Below are 16199 nucleotides of genomic sequence, written 5' to 3'. Positions count from 1 at the left end.
TCAATGACTGTTGGAAGACAGGATACTGGGCTAGATGGACCATTTGTCTGACCCAGTATGGCCGTTCTTATGTTCTTAAACATTTTATAATAACCCCAGTATGCTCTTCTCTTCCTCTTTCTTTTCTTTACTCCTTTCTTCCCCTCCTCCTCTCTAGTCTTGTCACTTTCTAATTTTCCCTTCCTCTGGTTTCTTCCCCCCCATGCCATTTCTCTTTCATCTCTTCGTTCATCTGCCCCCCCTCCCCGGCCATTCCCTGTTTCTGTAAAACTTGGGGAAGTAGTCCTAGGTCTCAAGGCATCATAGCTTCATGGTGGTCTATGGGACCATGTCCTCCTTACTTCTGGATGTGCAAAATGGGCACAGAGCGATCAAGAAGGAGGACTGAACCTGAAGATCAATAGTGGATTGGGGCTGAGCATTCTGGAAGTGCTGGGTTCCATCCTGGACTATTAGGAGTTAATTTACAGCATGGAGTATTTGCTGTTTGACCCCTATTAGTGTGAATGTCAGTTGTGCAGTAAACTCTTTGCAGATCATCCTGCTGGGAGTACACCCCATTACGGGCATCAGGGCACTTCTATCATGCGAGCAGGCTGGATTAACAAGCATTATGGGAACATGGGCAGCAGCCAGCTTCCCAAGATAACCATGGAGCTGCCCTGCGTATACTTCATAGCAAAAGGTACCTCTGTGACATGAGTTGTGTAGGTGCGTGGGTGGGTGAGGCAGAAGAGTCTCAGTCCGGGTTCCCAGAGGACAGCTGCCCAAAGCACTATGGCATTTAGTACCAACTGATTCTTCCTGAGCAGCGGAAACATGAAGTGTGAACTTCCCCTTGCAGCCCGAGGGCAGGGTTTTTGGGGAGCTTGCTATGCTTTTCTACAGGAGCTGCTTTATGGGAAACCATAGGACTGGGATCAAATATGGTGCCTTCCCTGGCACTGCGAGGGATGCTAGTGTCAGCTGGACCCGGGTGGATCTGGAGTCGTTCCAGGTTTTTTGGTGCAAATGCTACCGATTTGCACTGGTGCAAGCGAGATCCGAATGTAGCCCCTATATTCAGCTAAGCCACATCAGTAAATAGTTATAAATAATGTCACTATCCGGCTTTATCATTGAGAGTGGCGCAGTCACTGGTGTGAGCTTGGTGCTGGGAGCTGAAAACTCGCACTTTCCAAGCATGGCTCTGAAAGTAACTTTTTGGTTTGTGTGGGCAAGTCCCTTTGCCTCTTTCCTTGTCAGTAAACCGATGCTATCTGTTAAAGATGGAGAGAGAATAACGATGCGAGGGTGCGATTTTCCAAAAGCGTTCCACTTTGGCCTCACCCTGCTGCCATTGAGGTCGACACTGAACTTTGTATTGACGGCAGCAGGAGCAGCTGGCATTGCCCTAAGAGATTTTGAAAACCACACTTAATAGCTGTAAAGCACTTGGAAGGCACTTAGAATTGGGCCAAAAAGCATATAAAGAGTTCTCATTTTAACTTCCAGTGCTAGTCTGTCCTACCCCTGCTTACATTCTTTTTTTCTCTGAGACAAAATTCTTGCCATCCAGCTCACCCCTTGCCTGTGCCAGCCCAGTGTTGATCCATAGGGGCTACAGCCAAGATTTTCAAAAAAACAAAACCCTAAAGTGAGGCTCTTAAATAAATTACTGTTTTTTTAAAAGCACTAGGTTCTGAGCACTCAGAAGGTTTTGAAAATCATACCAAAGGGAGCTAAACACACCCATAGGATCACTAATCCACATTTAGGCTCCTGAAAATGTGTCCTCACTGTCCTAAGTGTCTCAGTCAATGGGTTTTGTGCTACTTAAATCATTTAGTGTATGTCTACACTGTAACCCCTTCTCTCCCTGCTGCAGCAGCTCCTCTCAGAGCCCAGTCAACTGACTCAGGCTCATGCTATGGGGCTAAAAATAGCAGTGTAGCCAGTCCTGCTTGGGCTCTGAAACCCAGTGAGGGGGTGGATCACAGGTCCAAGGCTCCAGCTGAAGTTTTAAAGGGGCTAAAAATAGCAGCATAGATTTAGCACAAGCCCAGTTGGCCCAGGCTCTGAGACACATAACTGCATTATTATTGTTTATTGGGGGTTTTTTTTGCCCTTAGGGTCTTTTGAAAATCCCACTCTCCGTGTGTCTTTTAGAGCCAAGCTATGGGCATTGAGGTGGAGATCTTTAAGTGCTCAAAGGAAAGTTTGACTTTCAATGGGAGTTGGGTGCCTAAAACATCCATTTATGCCTTTGAGAATCTCTTCCTCAGGCCAAACCTTTCCAACCTGGTGCCGAACACTTGGTTCCTCTGTGTGCCCATGAAGGCACCCTGCATACATGTAGCCTGATTTTCAAAGGTCTGAGCAACCGCATGGTTTTTCAGTGGGGTTTGTGGGTGATCCTCACTTTTCAGAATCAGGCCCCTTGTTATGCAGGTGCCTAAACATAGATTTAGGAGCCTGACTTTAGGCCCCTATTGGTCTAGAGATTTTTTTAAGCAAATAATTATCCTGCAAAGGTGCTAATCATGATAGTATCTGAACACCTCACAATCATCAATGCATTGATCCTCACAACACCCATGTGCAGTAAGGTGGTGCTGCCATATTATGTATGGGAAACTGAGGCATAGAAAGACTAAGCAATTTGCCCAAGGTCAGCCAGGGAGTCTGTGGCAGAATTGAGGCTGGGTCTCCCAAGTCTCTGGGTAGCACCCTAACCATGGGCCATCCTGCATCTCTGGGTTTGAGCCTGAAACACAGAAGTCAAAGGGAGCTTTGCCATTGACTTCAGTGGGAGCAGGCACTTAAACTGCCGTCAGACAGGGCTGCTAATGAGGCTGGAGACTCAGCCCTGATGATGGCATCTTGAAGCACAAAGCGGTAATGAATGGTAATTCTTCAAAGCCAGCCATTTGTTCTGTTTTTTTCTCCCCTTAACAACTGAACTGATTAGAATGAAACTTTGACTTGATTAGTGATTATTGTCTCGGTATGGCAGTCGCTCGCAACCCTTTCATTTTCTTGGTTTGTTTTTTAAAAAACATTGGCAGGCATCTCATTCCCTGATTTAGTGCCTTGGTTCTCTGCTCCATATTCATTTCTCTTTCTCTCTCCCTTTTTCTCTAGCATGCAGAAGTTTGAATTATTGTTTTATTTTTATTTTTTTTTACAAAAAAATTGGGGTGTTTTTGAAATCTTGGGAGGGCATTTGGGGCACCTGTCCCATTTTTGGTTCACATGCTTGACTCTCATGACTGGCTGCACTTGTTGAGAGGAAGCTATACGCAAGCGTAGGCACATTCTACACATGAAGACTAAGCTTGCATGGGAGCGACAGAGGAAGCTCCAATAAGTTCCTGTTACAGAGAGAAAGGCAATAGCTGCTTCATTTCCCTCTTTCTCCTGGCTTACAGCCTGATGCCCATATTCCCAGCTGGGCCCTCCCACATCAGAGAGCTACAAAGGGCTCATATTAATTATTGACATCACAGCAGAAGGATATTAGATATTGTACAGCCATAGAAGCAGTTACAATTCCTGTCCCAAAGAGCTTACAATGTGATAATGAAGAGAGAGAACTTTTATTAGTAAATTGTATTTGGAACAACTTGCAAATCCATCACACAGTCACAACGTCCACCATCACTGGCACGAACTGGCCCCAGTGCTGGCTGTCTTAGCAGAGAGGCCAAAGACTGAATAAGCCATAGAGACTGAACTGCTTTAAAAGTAGGCTTGGAAGGATGAGATATGTTGGTAAATGTCAATTTCACTGTGTGCGCACACACAAATCGGTGACAAAATATTTCCATCAACAATAATCAAAATTTACATATAAGCAAAGTAAGGAGAATGCTACTTGGGAACCTATTGGAGTTTGATTTAAGGCTATTTACTTTGTATATTTTGACATGTGATGTTGGCAATTTGTGTTTTGATGGTTATAAAACTTTAACTTTCAGAATTCCATGGCTACTTTCATTAAATAACTATTGCTTGACCTCCCACCATTTCCAGCAACTGTGAAAATTTAAATAGTAATTGAAAAAAATTCTTTAAAATAAACAGATATTATCCACCTAAATTATTTTTAAAAAAATCAAATTTCACCAAGCCTGTTTACAGGGGATCCCAGGCTCTTTGGACAGGGGATGGCATGAATGAGTGACGCTTGCACTACAGCTGCCAGTGTTATTCCTGTTTTGTAGCTCAAGGAGGCTTTAGTCTCCAGTGGCATCAGATCCAGCACTAAAACAATCCCACACTCATCACATGCCTTCCACATAATTTACAAAATATTAAGAGTGGAGAGCAGCTAGATACCAGCCACCACAGGCAATGTTGCTCATGTGCAGTATATTTCGATAACAATGGCTTATTAAATAATAACTGACATTTACCTAGTGCTTTTCATCCTCAGAGTCCCCCAGACTTAGCAAACTTTAATTAATAGTTGTTTTAATAGTTAAATAACCTTTATAACTGCATTTCATTTGTTCTGGGCCCCTCAGAGATAAAGTCATAATGATCTGAGTCAAGTGATAAAACATAACATATGGCTGTATGTTTGCAGGTCAACTAACCCGGCAGAGGAAGAATCTATTTTATTTTCAGTCCTGTCTGCTAGGAGTGGGTATTTTGAGAGCAATAATACTTTTGCCCATGGGTTTGCCTTCCATCCATGGATCTCAAAGCACTCTGCAAATATTTATTAAATCTCACAGCCTGTGAGGTAGGTCAGTGTTAGAATATCCGTTGTATAGATGGGGAAACTGAGGCACAGCGATGAAGCAACATCCCCTAAGTGACATGTGAATCAATGGCAGAGCCAGGAATGTAATTCAAGGACTTTAGTCTACACCTGCAGGGTATATATTTTAGTCTGCACTAGTGTGTAGTGCATTAACGGGCCTGTATGGATCCTGCTGAGGTGCACTAAAAGTTTCCTAGGGCGTGTTCTCATAGACTCACCGCTTTTAACATCGGAAGGGACCATCATGATCATCTAATGAGCTGGAACTACATTAATGCAAGGTAGAGAACCTTTAGTGGGTGATAGCAGGGTCCACGTTGGCCTGTTAGAATGACATGCTACTGTGGACTAAAATCCCTCTGGACAGACTAAAGCACGGTGTAAAGTCTCAAGAGTCCTGAACCCAAATCTTCTCTAACCTTGAGGGAGCATTCAATAGTTAGGCCTTGAACTAATACCACAGTGGCTCCATTCTGTGCCCAAGGGCATGAACTAGGGAGATGAAAGGTGGGGTGTGTCCCCTCTGGTCAGAGAAGGTTTTTCATAACAACACTGGATGCAAATTAAGACACCTCTGAAGCTACTGCACACATCTGCCAGCTTCCCCTCAGCAACAGAGTCTTGCCCAAGCCTCTGTCTGAGCAAAGTGCTTCAGTGTGATGTTAAGTCCCACGGCCTTCAGTGGGATTCATGTTTCAAGTTAAGCATGTGCTCACCTGCTTTGCTGAATTGTGCCCTAAAAGTCTGCCTTGCATGTTATTTGGCTCCTTCTCACATCCCACTGGGAAAAGAGAACCTATTGTTCGTACTGCTATGCCTCGCTTTTCTCCCACCCTCTCTCTTTTCTTTGACCCAGTTACCTCACTCCACACACTCATTAGCTAAACAAATTTTGCGTCGGGAGACTTGCTGTATCAGATCTGTCCACCGACAAAGTGGCAGAAGTGCCGTTGATTTATTTCTTTATGCAGTCTTTGCCATCTGTTTTTATATTGCTTTCAGCACAAGATGAGTGGCTCCCATATTGCACCGAGCTTCATAGACTGCAAAGTTCATGAGTTTGCAGAATTTATGATAAGGAAGAAAATTGTCTTAGTGCATCATTCATATGAGCAGGATCCAGAACAAATGTTGCAACCTCCTGAACTGAAGGAAACATCTGGAAGTTTTGATAGCTGCTGCATACTGGTCAGTGTTCTGAAGCTCTTGCTTTATATAACAGGCCCACAGAAGTCAGACTACAAAAGAGCTTTTACTGTCCTACTAAATATGCCCACTGCAATGAAAATGCCATGTACAATACAAAGCAGCTTCTGTTCATCAGACTCTTTTTGCATTGTATCAACACACCATATGACATGCCTTTAGCTGACTTCTGCCTCCTGTTGTGGCTTCACCACCATTCAGGTTGAATTGGCCAACCCAGGAGCGTAGGACATGGTCAATGAAGCTTTGTGTCCGCTACTGCACAGGTACTGACATTACCTAAAAATCGTGGCAGGTATACTTGTGCAAACAAATACACTGTCCTGGATACTACTTCAAACTACGTAACAAGGGAACAGTTCTTCACAACTTACTTTATGTTAGCAAAAGGAATGGTGTGTCTATCTCACATCTCTGCCTCTCAGCCAATTCCTCCTAATTCAAGGCCAGTAGTTGCCACTAAATATGCAAAAGAGCTTGGCAAGATCCCTAAGAATGAAGCCTTGTGGGATGCCAGTTTGTCTATGGCCTCAGACAGACATCCATGTAAAATGGGTGCTGGCGTCCTCAGTCTGTCTCCTAGAAATTAGATCCCATAGTCAGACTCCCAGCTTGATTTAGCTCTGCCGATTACTTCCTGTGGAACTTAAGACAAGTCACCTCCCAGGGTTCCTGGCTCTTGTGTTTATGCTGGTAGAAGTTTCAGGGGCTAAATTTGCAAAGGAGATCAGCACATTGTTTGCTGAGAGTGTCTGAAAATCTGGTCTTAAGTGCCACAATGGGAGCTGGTGGGTGCTGAGCACTTGGAAATCTGGCCCCTCATGACTGTTTCAGCTGTGACTGCTTTAACAATCCTGAATGCGCAAAAAAGGGCAAAGGAAGCAAACTGCCCCATTTGGCTGTAACTCAACTCAAGAACATTAAAATTGTCTTGCTTGCATTTCCTGACTCTGGTTTCATTGTTTCTCTCTGCAGCCTATTAAGACTCTATCCTGACTAATGTAGCTTAACACAGCTCCCACTCTATAGTTCCCAGAGCAGTGTCTGCACAATAAAATTAGCTTCGTCAGGTATATTTTTGGTATTTTTCCTTCCCCCCAACATTACCTATTAATTGCTTTCAGAAAATATTCCAGAAATCTACTTATGCCCTTGAGCTATATTCATGTTTATTTCCATAACTGTTTGATACAATATTTGTCTGGAATAGTTTGCCAAAAGAAAGGAGGGGTGGTAGAGGTGAAGCATGCAAATGATTCTGATTGCTTCACATCTGCCTTTTTTTAAGCGACCCATATGGGAAAACATTCCTTTGCACAGAATTTTAGAGGTTTCATAAAATATACTGCACACATATTTTAAACACAGCCAAACAATATTTATATTTTAAATAGGACCAAACAGACCAATTTGGATAGAGTATAAAATAGGTAGGATGCCAATTCAGTTTGAAAACATAGCTGTTCACGAGGAGTGTCTGTTCAGTTTGTGGGAGATATTCATGCAATAGGTTTAATAACCAATATCCCTAGAGCATGTTTGGTGCATCTAATAATAATAAGTGCAATTTAATGGACACGTTTCATTTGAAAGGGGTGAAGCAGAGATGACATCACCACTACACTGTTTTACAGTTGATGTACTGAACTGGGGATGGACACCAGTAGATCATCTGCCTGCTTGCCTTATGTTTGTGTCCAAGGGTCGGATTGTGAAGGCTTTATTCCCATCAGAGAGTAGTTACATGATTTACTTCATTGCAGTTACTCATCTGGGGGAGTTGGGGGTTCACAGCCTAGTTAGCCCAAAGGGTTCATTTATGTTGCTAACACTTTCAGCTCCAAAAGGGAACTGGGGGTATTTAGCACGTCCAGCAGTTGTACCTGCAAAGTGCCCTACAAGGTCATTTATGGTGGCGTGGTTCATTGGAATTACGCTGACATGAGATCAGAATCAAAGCACCATCTCCATCTTTAACTCCTAGATGTAACAGTGTGAAATCCTGGCTCACTGAAGTCAATGACAAAACTCACATGGACTCCATAGTTTCACCCATAGCCTCATAAATGGCAACTAATGGGGATGAAAGAAAAATGTCCAATCATACCCTGAACAGCAAAGTGACTGAGGTAGTTGGGCTGTGTGTGTGTTGTGCATAGAAAGTTTGCACAACCCATCTGCTCATGTGTCCAGGCACTGATGTCCTTGCAATCCCATAGCTCTGCACCCATCTTAAAAATGCCCAGATCGGGCCAAATGTTGTGCCCCAGCATAGCCAATCAAGATGAAAATACATCTCACTGTGCCATGTCTTATTTCTAAATTGCATCTAATCTAATGATTCAAAAATATTATTCTCCCCCCTTGGTGTGTTTCATTAAATATACAAGTTCAGCATCTAACAAGAATGGATTTCCAGGTTTTACAAGTGAAAGGTAAAAATCAGAAACTGAAGAGAGCTAATAAAATTCGATTAGTTAGTTTCAGACTTCACTGAGTTTTGTTTGGTCTAGTTTATCTGAATCTTTATTAGATAAGCTTGAATTGGCAACATTGCATGTGATGCAACAGCCTACGTGATCTCCATCTGAAAAGGCAAAATGGCAGCTCACCAGCCCCCTAGCTATGCTTCCTGAGAGCAACTCACAGCTAGCTCTGCCTGCCTTGAAATAATTTTATTTAATCTTGGCTATAGACATAAGTACACAAAGATGAAGCCACTTACAACCTTAATTAGGATACACATAAATAATGGCTTACTGGATTAGCCAGGAGTATAGAGGAGAGATGTGAAAGTAATAAAGAGATGCTATTAGTATTTCTCTAACAGTACAATTTCCCCCTCCGCCCTGCTTTACCTGCCAAATGGCAATGCTGGGAAAATGGAGGAACAGGAATGTAGCCAGTATGGAAAAGAAGCTCAGATATTATTGTGATGAGAGGCCTGTAAAATCTAGATAGGTGGATTGAATGGGGGAAAGGGCTATGTATGGTACCGGTTTCATGTGTGCGCAATAGAATTGGCAGCCAAATTCTCTGCTGTTAGGAGAACTGGGCCATGCTTTTCTCTCAGCTCAAACCCAACCAGAACCCTTTTAGAACGTGGAAGAAGTTGAGGTGACTTGATTTCATTCTGTGATTTGTTTTTCCTGCGATGCCCCTGTGTTTGCTGGCTTGGGCTAGAAACATGGGAGTATTCAGGGGGCGGGATCAATTCTTTTTGTGTTTCTGAACTGGTTTAAAAACAAAGGAGGAAACAATTGAATAAGTTCTCTGGCTGGAAGAATTACCAAGCATGAGTACTTGGAGCTTTGGAGGCCTTGTTTGAAAATAGCAGAACTGCCATTCTTTGTGAGGGAATATCTTTTATTGGACCACCTTCTGTTGGTGAGAGAGAGAAGCTTTTGAGCTACACAGAGCTCTTCTTCAGGTCTGGGAAACTAACTCAGATTGTCCCTGCTGGTAACCCTTCACCAGCTGGTGAGAGCTTGAGTCCTTCTTGAAGCTCCAGGCAGCTCCAGGCTGCAGAAAGCTCCCTCGCTATTGGGAGCCTGATGATCAATTCTGTGGGATCTCCAAGAGAGCCACTGGATTCTGCCTGGTCACTAAGGTTCTCAGTCTGTTCCTCTTTGGGGTACTTACATTAGAAAAGAGAACTGTGTAAATTTGTTAGTCTCTAAGGTGCCACAAGTACTCCTTTTCTTTTGTGTAGCACATGATCAGGATTCTCGCCCTGCCCCCTCTGCAATCTCAGGCCTGCAGGAGGCAATACCTCACGCACCTAGCCCTACTCAGAACTAATTGCCTGGGGCTTACGCACATGATATTCCACACCTGTGCTGAGCGAACTGCGTTCAACAGGGTGAGCAGACAGGATGGGCTTCTGAAGGTACTTGAGAACACTTCTGAGTCGTTTCCAGCCATCACTCTTCCCTTACCATGGCATAAGGAAGAAGTGTCGATTCTGAGTGAACTTGATTGTGTGTGTGTGCACATCACTATCCCCTACTGGATGGACTCAGAAACACCCCACTGCCTCACTGTCAACTACCTTATACTGCTAACAGCTAGTGAAGATTCTCCTTTGGCTCACTAGGCAGGGGTCTGCGCTTTTGGAGCAGGACTGTCACCAGGAAGTCCCAGGTGAGCGCAGTTTTGTTGCAACCCTTCGATTCACCAGGCAGGGAATCATTTGTGAATGTTGTTTTCTCAGAGCAGGTCTTTGCCAGGCTGGGCCCCTCTGTTACACAGGACGCACTGAATGAGCCACAGCTAGTGCTGCCTGCACCTGCGCTATTGACAGTAGGTAAAAATGATCATTTACCCGGGCCTATTACTCATCCACTGCCTTTAAATGATAGAGAGACTCAGCCAAGTCAAAAATAACTCTCTGGCTGTGGTAGTTCATCCCAGATCAGCAGTCCATGTGGTCGCTATCTATCAACGTGTGTCCTATACTAATGATGTGATAGCTTTGAAAAGTTGAGCTATTTACACAAGGTCACTTTATTAGTAGGGAAATCGCTCTTATGATAAATGAGCATTCAGCAGCCTGTCACAGGTGCTCTCCTATCCCGCTCGGCGAGATCCTCAGCACTGTGGCACCGCAGCCTTAGCAGAAAAATATACCTCCGCCACAAACAAAGCAGAAGATGATCAAGAGGAGCTGGGTTATTCAATGGGTAGTGCTGGAACTAGGGAATGGAATGTCCTTTCCTTGCTGAGTTGGTGAGGTGACTCCTTTGCTGATCATGTAGTCTAAGACGGTTTCATTGTTTCCTTCTACTTTCCCATCTGTCTGTATCCACCTCTTGTATATTGATTTGCACTTCAATTATAAATCCTTAGGAGTAGGGACCTGTGTTTTGTTCTGTGTTTGTACTGCACCTAGCACAATAGGCTACCGTGAAACAAATAATGGTAATACTCCCCTTCTGTGCATTGGGTTAACCTGAGTCCCCCTAATGTATCTTAGTGCATCTATACTTGACTGCATCAAATCATCGGTCAGTTACAATGTTTCTCGGTATTTAAAAGATACCAATAATAGGAAAGGGAAGAGGGTGGTGAGGAGAAGCCTTAGAAGTTCTGAATCCCTCAAATCCCCCTTAAATTGACAGGAGTTGAAATTGCTCGGCCCCCTGCGGGGTTGGGCCTCAAGAGCATTGCAAGATCCTCGGATATAATTCCAGGCCCATATTTTGTTCCCCTCACCCACCAGCTGTTGAGACCCTCCACACAGGGTTTTCCTGGGGACTTCACATTCCATTATGCTGCCATAGTGACATAAAGGGGCATTGAGTGTAATTGACAAGTACCCATTGTCCTTTTGGACATTTTTGTTGTTTACAGTCATCTGTCTTTTTTTCTGAATTGGTCTCGCTGCAGGTTCAACTTGGATCTGAATTATTTTAGCTCAGGGTCTGATTCTGAATCATTTTGAACACCCAGTGGGATCATATGGGATTTTTGGATGAGCAAGGAATACAGAATGATACACTGTAAAAACAGATGGTATAAAACCCTCAGTGGGATCCTTTTAACCTGCTGTATCTGGACCCAAAAAAAAGCATTTGTAAGCAATTCAGTAACATTCTCCCTCCCCTATTTTGACCATCCTTCATTTGCTGCTTATCTATAGAAGGCTAGTAAATTGGCCCAGCATGGTCACACATGCTCAGCAATCTGTCAGCACTTCCAGCTACATGCTGTAGCTCCTGCCTGTGGAGGCAGAGGCTGGAGGTGAGTGAGTGGCAAAAAAAAAAAAAAAAAAAAAAAAACCCAGCCAACTCTAAAATAAATAAATCAGTAAATAAATCATCAGCCATTCCTGCCCTCTGAAAGGCTTGGAAATAGAGTGTTTGTTGCGCCGACAGAGAAGTAAAAGTGCCCAGTGCTTCCATGATGTCTGAGCAGGATTCCATTGTACCAAGGAGGAAGGCATGGTGGAGGGGCCAGAGGAAGTCAGTGGGTTGGCATGGGAGACTGCCTTTCAGCAACTATCATAGAGCAGGACAATCTACGTTCTGTCCCTTCTGTTACTGAGAGTTTACATCATGGTGACAACAGTAAAGTCCTAGGTGGAAATGGATTTACCTTCCCACAAGAGGGCTAAGTGCATTGATATCCTTGAAGGAAAGGGGCAAAGCACTAGTAGACCAGACCATTTGAGCACCTGTCTTCACTTCCAGTTTTTAACCCAGGGGATCCTTGGCCAAGAATTTTGCAAAAGGGACAAATGATTTTGAATGCCTTGATTTTTTTTCTCTTGCTGTCAGGGCACTTCCTTGTGGACACACCTGGGGATTAGCTCCATTTGAGGTCTGACACCCCCCCTTCTGATGGTTGTTCACACTTCATCCCTCCCCCGCCCCTCTCTCTCCCAGACTCAAAGTGCTCCCTCTCCAGGACTCAGCCCTCTGGCCAGGATACTGTACAGCCCCCCCTCCAGGACCTCAAAGTCCCACTGGACTAACTGTCCACATGCCATTCCAGACAGTCTTCTGCTCCAGGGTCAGATACTGCACCACTTCCTTAGCAACCTGCTTGCTTCCAGATCCTGTCACGACTTCCCTGGGTGCCTTCCTACTTTTCTATCTTCTGGCTCTCTCTGGGTTTGCCAGCCCAAACTGTCTCCTCCCAGGGAGTAATTGCAGACTACTTCCTGTCTCTCTGACTTCTTGCCAGACTCTGTACCCCCAAACAAACCTCCAGTCTCCTAGGGAATGACTGCAGACTGTGTCCCCTTCTGTTCTCAGTTTCTTCCCTTTATTCAGGCCCCACCTGCGCATTCACAGCTGAACTTTATCTTCCATTAGGCTTTATTGACCTCTGGCTCTCCTCCAGGTATAGCATATAAGGTTAATTGACCTAATTTAACCTACTGGTGCACACCCCATTACACTACCCAACTCAAGAGACTTTTCAAGGAGACTCATTTCAGAAAGTGGTGAGCACCCCTTGTTCTGAGCATTGGCTCCCTTTTGAGCATCCAAAAACAGGCCCTTAAAATCACTTTTGCATTTTTGAAAATTGTATCGTAATGCCTAAGTCACATTTACAAAAGTGACTTAGGTACTTAGGGCTGGATTGTCAAAGGTATTTAGGCGCCTAGTGGAATTTACAAAAGTGCCTAAGCAGGACTTAAAGCCTATTGAAATCAACCTTACCTGCTTAGTGCTTTTGAAAAATCACAGTAGATGCCTAACTGCATCTCCAGGCACCTAAATACCTTTGAAAGTCTGGCCTTGGGTGCCTACATTCCACTGCCTTTCAGGGACAGTCAGGCCCTTAAGTGCCTAAATCACTTAGAAATGGGAGTTAGGCTCCCAAGTCACTTAGTTACTGCTGCATATTTTAACCCTTTTATTTATCAGTGAGGCTTGTTAATAATTCTATGTATCTGCCTGTCCCCCATGAAATCGGAGACACCCATCTTCTTTGATCGTGTACTTGCAGCAGGCTTGGAATGGAAATGACTTCTACAGTACCTGGAAGGGAAAGCTGAAGCTGATGTATGATAACCTGGCTGCATTACCAAAAGGCATAAAATAATACAAGAAGTTATTTTTCAGCCAATGTGCTGACAGCACTATTTTTGTTTCTTAACTGAAAATGATGTATGAATTACCCCCAACCTAAAGCCTGAAATATGCATTGTAGACTGTATCTTCCTGAGTTTTATTTGGGCTGTAAAGTGGTACCTTTATTACTTTTCTCTCCCGAGCTTCCTTAAATGAAGCTAGATTTGAAAGTGAAATATTTATTATATTTCAGAAGAGGGATTACATCTTAGTTGGGGGGGGGAGGAATATGTTAATCTGCAGGGCAGCTAGAAAATGGTCTCTTGGTGGTGAAAAATGGCCTGTGTGTGTGTGTGTGTGTGTGAAGCACTGGGCAGCTGCCCTCAAAGGGGGAATTTAACAGGGTGTGTGCACTGGGATTCGGTTTGAGATATAGCCACCTTATGTCTATCAATCTCATTTGCAGGGTGGTAGTTATAACAGGGTTAATACCAAATATCAGAAAGGATTGAGGAGGGTGCTGTGGTCAAAGCATAGGATCAGGTGCCAGGTCTCCTGGGTTCTACACCTGGCTCTGTCACCATCTTCCAGTGAGATCCTTCATGAGCAGTTCACCTCTGTTGCATCTCCCAAGATTGGGCCCAGTAACCAATACCAGGTATAATCAATGTAAAATAAATGCTTTCCCCTCCTTTCACACCTTTCACCTCAGGATCTCAAAATGCTCTACAGACACTCGTTAAAACCTAACTACGCCCCTGTATTATCTATATTTGACTAATGGGGTCACAGAGTCAACCAGCAAGTAAGGGATTTGCTGTGACCATTAGTATATACTCTCCCTCCCAATGGAGGGAAAGGGCTTGGTGGCTGGATATTCTGTAATAAAGGCCCTTGGTCATCCCAGTCCGAGCCCTCAAATTGAGTGAGTTCAGGTGCTCAGATACCACAACAATGGGTGCTGCAGAAAGACCCAGAATAGGCTAGAAGGAGCACAGTTCCCCTTTAAAGAAATCAGCTTGCAGTCAAATCTTCTGAAGCGTTCACTAACTTTGGTTTCAGAGTAGCAGCCGTGTTAGTCTGTATTCGCAAAAAGAAAAGGAGGACTTGTGGCACCTTAGAGACTAACAAATTTATTTGAGCATAAGCTTTCGTGAGCTACAGCTTCATGCAACCGATGAAGTAAGCTGTAGCTCACGAAAGCTTATGCTCAAATAAATTTGTTAGTCTCTAAGGTGCCACAAGTACTCCTTTTCTTTTCACTAACTTTGGGTGATTCACGTTTGTGGGGTGCCCAAACTCAGACACATTGGGCTTGGTTTTCAGCAGCGCCGGGCACCTGGATCTGCCACTAGAGCAGTGGCTCCTCAGCCCACCTCATGGTCAGTTACAAAGTGGCTCTAGTAAGTCACCCCAGGCTCTCAGAACTAGAGAACACTTCGGCAAATGTGGCCCTTAGCATGCATGCTTGAAGGATGCAAAGACAGAGGAATTCCCTTGTTGAATGTTCCCCACTGATAGAACCAGCCCTTTCCGATGCCACAAGAATAGATGGCCCAGAATCCAGAGCAAAAGTCACCTTAAGCCTCTCTGTGCAGTTACAAACCTCTTTTTTATAAGCAACACCTTCTTTGGACAGTTCAGATATAAATTCAAAACCATGCCATTTTCACCCAGGGCTACACGGTGATGGCACATTCATCGTGAGAGATGGCAGGCCGTACTGATCAGTGACACAGACAGCAAAACTGGCTTCTGCCTTTTCTGACATCCAGATGCAGGAATTGAGAAAAATATTGTGTCTCTGGAGACAGAGAGTCCTCACGGAGTGACATTTTCTCTGCCTGATTTATTGCTTTGCACCTGTTGCCAAGCAATGAGGTGTGAGCCTGCCAGACTGTTTACAGTGCAGAGTTGGAGCCTGAGGAGAATTCGCATTGTTCATCACTCAGGGATAGAAATTTAGAAATTCAGTTCAGATTTCCAGAGGTGGACAAAATGTCCAATAATGCCACTTTGTGGGGCTTGCATTGCTTGCTCTAGTGGAGGGGAGGGAGGAAGGACACAAAACAAACAACCAAAAAACTTCCAGATGTGGTTTCCCAGGAGCAAACTTTGTGTACCAGTTGTTATTGCTAATTAATGCTTCATATGTGCAAATTCTCTCTGCCCATGGCTCCAAGCACCATGCCCAATGCCACTTTTGGAAATGAAAGGCCAGATCCTCTTCAGCCCCCTTGAGTACTACGTTACACAGAGGCTGTGCCAATGCCAGCTTGGCAGACATGAAAAGAGCATGTGTCCGAAGTGTCCTTTACACACCCTGGTGATCCAGAGCTGCCAGAACTGACCCTTGGGAGACCTGGGACCAACATGGCTCCAACACTGCTGCTAATAGCATAGAATGAGTTTTAGCAGCCCTATGGCTACTCTATGTGCGACAATTTGGGCCTGTACAGCTAAGCTCCAGGTGTCTTAAATCCAGTTTTGGCCTCGTTTCTCAGTTTGGTCATGAATACAACTCTGCTGGGTTAGTGGAGCTGGGTAAAAATTAATTGAAATTAAACAAACTCCCAAAATTATTAACATTTTTAAAATTATTGAAGTTCCTATCAGTTCCCATTTAACTCAGCTATGGTTTTCAAAACCACAGTGAGAAACATGTGCAATTGAAATTGTATCTTGCCAAACCCTGGTACTTTTTAATATGAATACCATTT

This window comes from Dermochelys coriacea, chromosome 22 (assembly GCF_009764565.3).
Source record: "Dermochelys coriacea isolate rDerCor1 chromosome 22, rDerCor1.pri.v4, whole genome shotgun sequence".
In the NCBI taxonomy this organism is placed as follows: Eukaryota; Metazoa; Chordata; order Testudines; family Dermochelyidae; genus Dermochelys; species Dermochelys coriacea.
The sequence above is the reverse complement of the archived record's forward strand: the minus strand, read 5'-3'. Positions refer to the sequence as shown.